This window comes from Rhinoderma darwinii, chromosome 2 (assembly GCF_050947455.1).
Source record: "Rhinoderma darwinii isolate aRhiDar2 chromosome 2, aRhiDar2.hap1, whole genome shotgun sequence".
Taxonomy (NCBI): domain Eukaryota; kingdom Metazoa; phylum Chordata; class Amphibia; order Anura; family Rhinodermatidae; genus Rhinoderma; species Rhinoderma darwinii.
This window is the reverse complement of record NC_134688.1, coordinates 182,638,035-182,649,236: the sequence shown is the minus strand read 5'-3', so window position 1 is coordinate 182,649,236 and position 11,202 is coordinate 182,638,035.

The window sequence follows — 11,202 nt, the reverse complement described above, 5'->3', positions numbered from 1 at the left end:
GTAGCTGCTACTGCACATGCGCAGCAGTAACGCTGTCCAAATCCCTGCCTGCACTCGGGAACTGGCAACTTTTCCCGAGTGCTTCTCCTAAACTTGCATTACAGCAAGACTGTATGCACCCAGGAACCGGCGACTGTTCCCAAGTGCAGGCTAAGATTTGGACAGCGATGCTACTGCAGTACTAGTACTTGTAGCAGACGCTGAAATAGTAAATTAGAATCTCTCGGGAACAACCGCTGGTTCCCGAGTGCATAGTCTTCTACAGCGATGCTACTGCGCATGCGCAGTAGCACACGCTAACTACAAGTTTAGAAGCAGCACTTGGGAACAGTCGCCGGTTTCCGGAGTGCAGGCTGAGATTTGGACAGCGATGTTACAGCATTACTAGTACTTGTAGTAGACGCTGAAATAGTAAGTTAGAATCACTCGGGAACAACCGCCGGTTCCCGGGTGCATACAGTCTTCTACAGCAATGCTACTGCGCAGTAGCGCACGCTGAAATACAAGTTTAGAATAAGCACTTGGGAACAGTCGCCGGTTCCCAGGTGCATACAGTCTTGCTGAAATGCAAGTTTAGCAGAAGCACTCGGGAACAGTTGCCAGTTCCCGAGTGCAGGCAGGGATTTGGACAGCGTTACTGCTGCGCATGCGCAGTAGCAGCTACAGGCTTCCCGAGTGCAAACGAAATAAAGCGCGTTCTTGAGAACATTGTGAGCGACCACAAAGCCATACTATCGTTGGGATGTGTCTTTTCCCGACCACAGCCAGAGGAATGGGTTATGGTCAGATCCAAGGGAAACAGTAACACAACAAAACTTCTGACAGAGGCATGGTAATAATAGATCTTTATAACAGTACATTTTAGAAAATAACATGTAATTGCACAAATGTATAACTGACATTTATGGAGACATTTAACTGTATTTTAGTTTGTGGGGAAACCCCTTTAAAGAGGCTCTGTCACCAGATTTTGCAACCCCTATCTCCTATTGCAGCAGATCGGCGCTGCAATGGAGATAAGAGTAACGTTTTTTTGTTTTTTTTAAAACGAGCATTTTTGGCCAAGTTATGGCCATTTTTATATTTATGTAAATGAGGCTTTCTAAAGTACAACTGGGCGTGTTTACAGTTAAAGTACATCTGGGCGTGTATTATGTGTGTTACATCTGGGCGTGTTTACTTCTTTTTCTAGCTGGGCGTTGTGACGAGAAGTATCATCCACTTGTCTTCACAACGCCCAGCTTCTGGCAGTGCAGACACACAGTGTGTTCTCGAGAGATCACGCTGTGACGTCACTCACTTCCTGCCCCAGGTCCTGCATCATGTCGGAAGAGCGAGGACACATCGGCACCAGAGGCTACAGTTGATTCTGCAGCAGCATCGGCGTTTGCAGGTGAGTCGATGTAGCTACTTACCTGCAAACGCTGATGCTGCTGCAGAATCAACTGTAGCCTCTGGTGCCGATGTGGCCGACACGATGCAGGACCTGGGGCAGGAAGTGAGTGACGTCACAGCGTGATCTCTCGAGAACACGCTGTGTCTGTGCACTGCCAGAAGCTGGGCGTTGTGAAGACAAGTGGATGATGCTTCTCTTCTCAATGCCCAGCTAGTAAAAGAAGTAAACACGCCCAGATGTAACACACATAATACACGCCCAGTTGTACTTTAACTGTAAACACGCCCAGTTGGACTTTAGAAAGCCTCATTTACATAAATATAAAAATGGTCATAACTTGGCCAAAAAATGCTCATTTTAAAAAAACAAAAACTTTACTCTTATCTCCATTGCAGCGCCGATCTGCTGCAATAGGAGATAGGGGTTGCAAAATCTGGTGACAGAGCCTCTTTAAGGCTTGATTTCAGTGGCTTTTTTTGCTGCATTTTTTTTTGTGCAGATTTATTAGCCAATATTCAAACATGAGAAAAAGCCTACATTCTCAGTTCTTTGGTTTGTGGCGTTTTTTTAAGCTTTTTGCAGTCACTTGCATTTTTTCAAAATGCAGTGTGCTCTATGTTTATGTTTTTTTCTCGTTTTTTATCCATAGGTTTCTCTATGGGTCTTAAAAACACCTGAACATAATAGAAGACGCTACCAAAAACGCATGTAGAAAGAACGTCATTAGAAACACTGGAAAGGCATGTGTTTTATATACTGACATAGAAGTGTGTATGAAGGAGGCCTTAAAGTGTACCTAACTTTTCAGGTGACTTTTCAGAATAAGCTGTCATGTGTGTTTACATGAAGAATAACATGATTTCTGGCCATTATATGACTTGTATTCTGCATTTTTTAGCAGTTTACTCTTTGCAGGCTCTATCTCTAAAGGCCCTTTTTCCCAGGCTAATGATCGGAAAAATGAGCGTTTATATGAACGCTTGTTCCCGATCATTGCCACATGTAAACATGGCAACGATCAGCCAATGAACGAGCACGCTCATTGATCGGCTGTTCGCATCTTTTGTGCAGCCCAACAGGGAGATGTGCTGCTGACATGATGAAAATGTATGGGGGAACGATTGTAGTAACGATTGCTCATCCCCATACATAACCAATCATTGCTCCTTGTGAAAGGAGCAAATGTGAGCCGATCAACGTGCTGTCCCGTTGGTCAGCGCTCGTTTTCACAATCCATATTGGTTGTGTAAAAAGACCCTAATTCTCATTTTACTTTGAGCTAGTGGGTGGAGCCTAACTGCTTTAATGTCATCTATACAAAGCACACATAGGGAAGAGTACATCTAGCTCTCCTATCTGTATCGATCACATATAAAGAAGCAGCAGTATGGAGGAGATTATACAGCTGTATTGAGCAGTGTAGCTGCAAATACAGCACAGGGGTGACTTATAACTCTTACCAGAAGCTGCAGCACTGTCTCCGTTTGTCTCTCTCCTCTCTCTCACTTTGCTCCCTCCTCCTGCTTCCCTGTTTTCCAGCTCCACTACCCCTTTCTATAGACTTCTATGGGCAGTGTTTCTGTGTCGCTTTCTCTTCTCCCTCTTCCTGTTAACCACTCCCCTCTCCATAGACTTCTATTACTAGGTTGTGAAAGACACCCCCCCCCCCCACTTCCTGCAGTCCGTCTCTTCTGCCCTATAACTAGAGCAGACCTCCTAACTTTCAAGTATTGTAAAGAGGGACTACTCATGCGTGTCATGGCAAATATTTTTTTACAGATAAGCAACGCCTCTAACCTTGCACATACACACCAAGTTCAGCACACACAGTATAATACCCCATAGTGCCTCCTCATGGTATAATGCCTCCATAGTGCCCACCAGTGCGGTCGCAAGCACCGGGCTTTCGGGCCCAAGCCCCAGATCGCTGGCCCGGTGTCCTGGATAGCCCGGGTGACTGCCACATAATGGCGTAGCTATAGTGGTCTCAGTGGTCACAATTGCGACCGGGCCCCCCGCACCACGTCTATAAACAGTTACTGTAGTAACTGGGGCGTTTTTAATAACCGACACGGGCACCTGTTACTATCGTATTACCAATATACTTACCCTCCTTCTTCCCGGGCGCAGCGAAGGTTCTGATGTCTTCTTGCGCCATGACTTCATGACGCTATGGGCCACGCACAACGTTGCGACGCTGGATGGCATCAGCACCTCTGCTGCATCCAGAGCTGAAGAGGAGGGTAAGTATAACGTTACTGTCTGCTGGGGCCCTGTATCTAAGCCTACCTTGCGGTGGGCTTAGATACAGGGTCTAACAGACAGTATCACACATGGGCCCTGTATTTAAGTCTACCATGTGGTAGGCTTAGATACAGGGCCCAGCAGACAGGATAACACTACACATGGTCGGGTACTGGATCGTACCCGGCTCTTCCCGGCAACCCTGGTGGCAATGGGTATCGTGGTATTAATGGGGGGTTAGTGTTAGCCTTTTCACTGGCTAACACTAAGCCCCGTCTTAGTAATGGACGCTATCAATCAGCCAGTGAATAGTACTAAGGCGGTAGTAATAATGTTTAAAAAACAATACAAAGACATAGAAAAAATATTTTATTGAAATTGTTAGTGCCCCTATAGATTGTGCCATACAGCCCCGCCTGTAGACCGTGTTACACCCCACTTGTAGATAGTGCCCCCCACCTTGCAGATAGTGCCATACAGCACCCCCTGTAGATATCGCTATGAAGCCCCCCGCACCACGTCTATAAACAGTTACTGTAGTAACTGTGGCGTTTTTAATAAACAACACGGGCCCCTGTTACTATCGTATTAACAATATACTTACCCTCCTTGTACCCGGGCGCAGAGGAGGTTCTGATGTCTTTTTGCGTCATGACGCTATGCGGCACTCACAACGTTGCGATGCTGGATGGCATCAGGACCTCTGCTGCATCCAGAGCTGAAGAGGAGGGTAAGTATAACGTTACTGTCTGCTGGGGCCCTGTATCTAAGCCTTCCTTGCGGTAGGCTTAGATACAGGGTCTAACAGACAGTATCACACATGGGCCCTGTATTTAAGCCTACCATGTGGTAGGCTTAGATACAGGGCCCAGCAGTCAGGATAACACTGCACATGGTGGGGTACTAGATCGTCCCGGCACCCCTGGTGGCAATGGGTACTGGGGTATTAATGGGGGGTTAGTGTTAGCCTTTTCACCGTCTAACACTCAGCCCTGTCTTAGTAATGGACGCTATCAATCAGCCAGCGGTTATTACTAAGGCGGTAGTAATAATGTTTGAAAAACAATACAAAGACATAGAAAAAATATTTTATTGAAATAAAAAAAAACTCGTTAACCATTTTATTGAAAATACAAAAAGCCATCATTGAAGTAGTTCTCGAATCCGATGTACTCCAACGACCGAACCTGTAAAAAAAGCAAACACAAAAAACCCATTAGAAACACATGTGGTAGGCTTAGAGACATGGCCCATCTGTGATCCTGTCTGAATATCCCTGTTTCTAAGCCTACCACACAGGGGAGTAACTAGGTCTGACTGGGCCCCATAGCCAACTCTTGACTGGGCCCGCTCAGGTGCCACATGCAGCCCCCTTATAGATAGTGCCCCCTGTAGATTGTGCGATACAGCCCCGCCTGTAGACAGTGTTACACCCCACTTGTAGATAGCGCCCCCACCACCCCCTAGCAGATATTGCCATACAGCACACCCCGTAGATATCGCCATGAAGCCGTCCTGTATATAGCGCCATACAGCTCCCCCTGTAATTAGTGCCACACAGCCCCCCTCCCTTGTATATAGTGCAACACAGCCCCCATTAGTAGATAGTGCCACACACAGCCCCCTGTAGATAGAGCCACAGCCCTCCCCTTGTAAATAGTGCCATACAGCCCCCCTAGTAGATAGTGCCACACAGCCCCCCTTAGTAGTGCCACTCAGCCCCTTGTATATAGTGCCACTCAGCTCCCCATGTGTATAGTGCCACAAAGCTCCCCCTTTTGTATAGTGCCACACAGCCCCCCTTGTATATAGTGCCACACAGCCCCCCAAGTAGTACAAGGCAATGGCACATCCGAGAAAGTTGTATCAGCCAGCGGGATGTCAATCAAACATAGAAAGGTGGGTTTGGAGGCAGGACTATGTGACTCTTCAGGATAGCGGCACCCCCCATGACTCTTTAATGAGTAATTAGCACATAGTGTGTGCCGTTTTAAAAGTTGATTTTAAAGATTTTGCTGCATCTGAAAAAACATACATTTGGAAATATTGTCAGGTCATGTATTACCGCATGGTGGCGGTTCAAGGGGTTAAAACTACCAGACAGGTTCCCATTAAATATACAATGAATTGAAAACAATTCCATCTGCCCTGCAATTTTGTTATTATAAATATATCCTATATAATTACAGATCCAGAACAAAGCTCATACATGTATACAGTACCACAACCAAGCTCAGTACATAAATACAGCACTAGAACCTAGCTCTGACATATATACAGCACCACAACCAAGCTCAGTACATCAATACAGCACTAGAACCAAGCTCAGTACATATATACAGCACCAAAACAAAGCTCCTTAAATACAGTATCAGAACCAAGATCAGTACATATATACAGCACCAGAATAAAGCTCAGTACATATATACATCACCAGAACCAAGCCCAGTACATATATACAACACCAGAACAAATACAGCTCAATTTAGTGCAACCCCTGCTGGAAAAGTGTTGACTGGCGTAAAACTAGAGCTACCAGCATGGCCGGAACAATGGTAAGGATATGCTAGTAGTTTCTGTTTCACAAAAAAAACAAAATCTTACCACCCATGATTTTGCTGCAGATCATACAGTGAATACAGTACTGATAAGAGGCAGAATAAACGTTTACATTAAGTGACTCACCGGTGAAAACTCAGATTTTAGTTATTTTTCTTTTTTCTTCTCCCTCCACTCCAAACCTCTATGATGGATTTCTCCCGGCCACGACCCATTTCTGAAGTTTTCCGCTCAGATGTCTCCAGCTTCTCGCTTTTAAAACATTTCTGCACCTATAAACGAACATAAAATTCTCAACTCCTCTAAATATAATAGCGCTATTGTCACATAGGTTTCGTGGACCCACTGGGCCGTACGGCCTTGGCGGTATGGCAGCTGGCCAACAGGTTAAAGTCTATAGTTCGTATAGGGTACCTGTGGCAGCTCGGACAGTAGCAAAGCAGGCTCGGCTGGGACTAGGCAGCAGGCCGATGTCAGGCGCCGCGAAGCAGGACAGGCGTGGTATACAGTACAGCATGACCCTGGCTCAGCACGGCACACGACCAGGATAGAACGTATACAGGAACACACTAGGAGACCATCACATAGACAAACTTAGGGTACGAGAACAACGCTTAGGCATAGAAGTAAGGGGCTGATCCCCTCTTATAATCCAGAGTACTCATGGGTTAATAGTTCATCAAAGTCCGGTGCGCGCACGCTCGTGCCTACTCTTAAAGGGGCAGCGCATGCACCGGACTACGTGATCCGGCTGAGGTAAGTGGAAGTGAGCGCTGGCGTCTCCTGAGGAGGACAATCCTGGTCTACTGCCGTGCTGAGCTGTTGTCGTGTTTTGCTGCATCTCCACGCCTGTTCTACTGCACCACGCCTGACGTCTACCTGCTGCCTGGTCCCAGCCGAGCCTGCCTTGCTCCTGTCTACATTGCCTCAGGTACCCTTTTCTGGACTATAGACTCTGTACCATACCAGTTTGGCCAGCTGCCATCCCGCTACGCGGTACGGCCCAGTGGGTCCACACCCCGCCTCGTGAAAGTACGCTCAGGCCATGGACTCCGCAATTTAAGGGCATGTCACCCTCCCAAGCCATGCAGTTGGACCTGCAGGATCTCCGAACAAGACAGGATCAACTTCTTGTGGCAGTGGACTCCATGGCGCAGCAGCTAGGGGCGCTAGCTGCTTCCATTCCTGCCTCTATACAAGCTCCTCCGACCGACCCCTCTGCAACATCTCCTGGTGGTTCCAGTTCGGATTCCCGATTCTCGCTGCCATTACCTTCTCGGTTCCATGGAGACGCAAGTACGTGCAGGGGATTTCTGAACCAATGCTATATCCATTTTACGATGCACGTCCGAGCATTTTCGTCGGACGGAACCAAGATCGCCTTCATCATGTCTCTACTTGCTGGCAAGGCCCTGGCGTGGGCGAACCCAATCTGGGAACGACAGGGACCCGAGACTCGAGACTTCCAGGGGTTTGTGCGGTTGTTCCGTACTGTTTTTTGTTTTTTTTCTTTATCAAAGTTTATTAAATTTTCAGTACAAACAAATAGCAGCGTCATTGTATGTAAACGAGTGGCAGTTCAACTGAACCACTTTGAATGAAACATTTGTATACAGTGCAAATGCAATACAGAAAGTGTATACATTGTCAGCATCAAGAAGTGTACATTAGCATATGAACCATCAAATGAGGAACAAATAAAAACTGAAAAAATAATATAATATAATATAATATAGCGCAAAATAAAAAAGGGGAAAGAAGAAAGAAAAAAAAAAAGAAAAAGGGGGGAGCGGAAAAAGAAGGAAGGAAAGAGGGACAGGTAAAGGTGTACAGTGGAGAGGGGTGGCCACTACCCAAGACGTATGACTGACAAAAGAAATTTAGGTGTGTTCTTCCAGCCAACGTGGAAGGGCTTCGCTCTCCGCAAACAGAATCCAGCTCCTCCATGTAGCCATGAATCTGTCTCGTTTGCCATTGTCTCCTGCCAAGAGGCCCTCTATTCTCATGATATGATTCAATTCGGTTACCCATTCACGAAGAGAAGGGCATCCCGTAGATTTCCAGTGTCTAGGAATCACACACCTAGCTGCAGTGTTCCGTACTGTTTTTGAGGAGCCAGGACGTGTCTTGTCGGCAGCCACGGCTATCTTCAACCTTCGCCAAGAAGACACCTCCGTGGGCGAATACACCATCCAGTTCCGGACCCTGGCAGGAGAGCTGTCCTGGAACAATGAGGCCTTGGTGGCATCCTTCTGGCATGGCCTGTCGCCCAGGATCAAGGACGAACTTGCTGCCCAAGACCTACCACCTGCCTTGGACGACCTGATTCTGCTGGCTACTCGGATAGATATAAGGCTCAGGGAGAGGACTCATGAGGTGCAACAGGAGAGACAGTTTCCTAGATTGGCGCCCAACTTCCAACAACCCCTCTTGCCTTCATCTACTGCTACGCCCGAGGTGCCGATGCAGGTGGATCGCCTAAAATTGTCTGTACAAGAGAAACAGTGCAGGCGCACCTCTGGACTCTGTCTGTATCGCGGCCTCGCTGGCCATGTCGAGCGTCTGTGTCCACAGAAACAAAAAAAAAAACAACACCTAGTTTGGTTGGAGAGACAACCCTGGGCGCTACTGCATTTAATCGTGAACTCTCTTCCAAACTGTTTATTGCCGTGACCATCGTCGCTGGCGAGAGGCTCCATCCGGTTTCTGCCTACCTGGACTCTGGCTCTGCAGCTAATTTAATCTGTCAAGACCTTGTGGATCTCCAGTTGCCCACTGTCCGCCTGGAAAGGCCGTTGATCGTTGCCTCGGTAGATGGACTGCCTATGCCTGACACAGTTTTTTCCGTGACCAAGCCATTGAGACTTCAAGTGGGAGCTCTTCACACTGAGCTCATCTCCCTGTTTGTTCTGCCCAAGGCCGTCAACCCTGTGCTGCTGGGTTTGCCTTGGCTCGGTTTGCACACCCCAGTCCTGGATTGGAACTCTGGAGAGGTTCTCCAGTGGGGTCCCAAGTGTCTCGACCGCTGTATGGGTCATATCCATCCACTGCAGCCTTCTCCGCATCAGTCATTGGCAGGGTTGCCGCCTTGTTTCTCTATGTTCTCTGATGTCTTCGACAAGAAGGAAGCAGAGACCTTGCCGCCTCATAGTGTATATGATTGTCCGATCGACTTGGTTCCTGATTAATCCCCTCTTCGCGGTAGAGTATACCCTCTCTCCCTGCCAGAGACTCAGTTTATGTCGACCTACATTAAGGAGCATCTGGAGTGGGGCTTCATCCACAAATCCTCATCCCCAGCCCGAGCCGGGTTCTTCTTTGTCAAGAAGAAGGATGGATCCCTCCGTCCCTGCATTGACTACCGAGGCCTCAATCGGATCACGGTGAAGAACAGGTGCCCTTTGCCTTTAATTTCGGAGCTGTTCAATCGCATACGCGGGGGGGGGGGGGGGGGGCAAAACAGGCCCTTAGTCTTATTGATATGCTATCTCCAATATGTATGTAGAAATATATTTTTTTTCGGCGGGGGGGGGGGGGGGGGCGGGGGGGGGTTAGTAAACATACGTGTTGGGGCTTGTGCCCCTGATCTCTTAAGACCCTAGCAATGCCCTTGGTGCCCCACACACGCAGAGCATAATGCCCCCAGGGCCTCTCCATACATTATAATGCCCCCATAGTGTCCCCACACAGTATAATGCCCCCCACAGTATAGGGTCAGTTCACACGTTGCCTAAATTAGATTCTCTGCAACGAGGCGTTTACGCTCCAAAATCAGCCTGAAAATAAGCCAAGTGAACACACAACTTTCACATGATTCTGGTTTAGGATGTTACATAATGAAGAGTAATGTAATTTGTCCGTTTGTTGAATTTAATATACATTTAATTCATAATGATAATATCAGCGTGTTGGAGCTTGTAAATAGTTGTAGAACAGGAATGAGCACGCTTTGTAACATTTATGTATTATAGCAGGGGTCAGGAACCTTTTTGGCTAAGAGAGCCGTAAACGCCACATATTTTGAAATATAATTCCGCGAGAGCCGTACAATATGTTTAAAGGGCCATTGACAGATCAATCGCTCCAATGTTCACTTAGTACAGCAAGGAATGCTCCTCCCTGCTGTATAAAGCCACAACTGGACTGAAACAATGGTAATTAGCAGTAAAAAAATTAAATAAATAACTTACATTGTGAGCTTGCGATGCATGACATCAGTCCAGCTTCTTCTTTTTCCTGCGCATGACTGGAAGCTGGCATTCTTCCCACCTGATGTTGAGAGAATGCCAGCTTTGAGGCATTCGCAGAAGAAAGAAGCTGGAATGTTGGACATGTCACACAACGCATTGTCAGTTATGTCAATTATCTATTTTATTATTTTACAGCGAATTATTGTTTAGGTCCAGCGGTGGCTTAGTGCAGCAGAGAGGAACACTCCTTTGTGTACTAAGTGACCGCTGGAGCAATTGTATCTGTCAGTGGCCCTTTTAAAAGTGTTGGTCTTACAGAAAATGAACAAAAAAGAGAGGCTCAGACCCATCTGGGAGACCTCCAGAGCTGTAATAAAGCGCTCAGAACAGATTTTTGCCCTGATAGTGGTCCTTTAAATCAGTTTCTTATGCCCACAAGAGATTAATTTAAAGCCCCCAAGAGTGTAATATGGGTGGCAGATGTTTTTTAAGGCCATATTTTTTATTTTTTTTTGGGGGGGGGCTATATTATGGATTATGTGGGATTATTTTCAGGGGTGAAGTGGGAAGGGGGGGTTGGTGGGACACACTGTATTACACAGCCCCTTTATTGATGCAGCTCACTGCTGCTGACCATGAGGCTGTGTAACAATTTCCATGTTATAATGTTCACCTTCAAAGCAGCAGCACAGCCAGGGGTTTCTGGAACGTCCAAGGGAGACACAAGGGAGGAGGCAGATGCCGCTTCACTAGGGGACGCAGGTGCGTGCTTGCAGACGGCGCGGCTATGCAGGGAGTTATGGGAAATGTAGT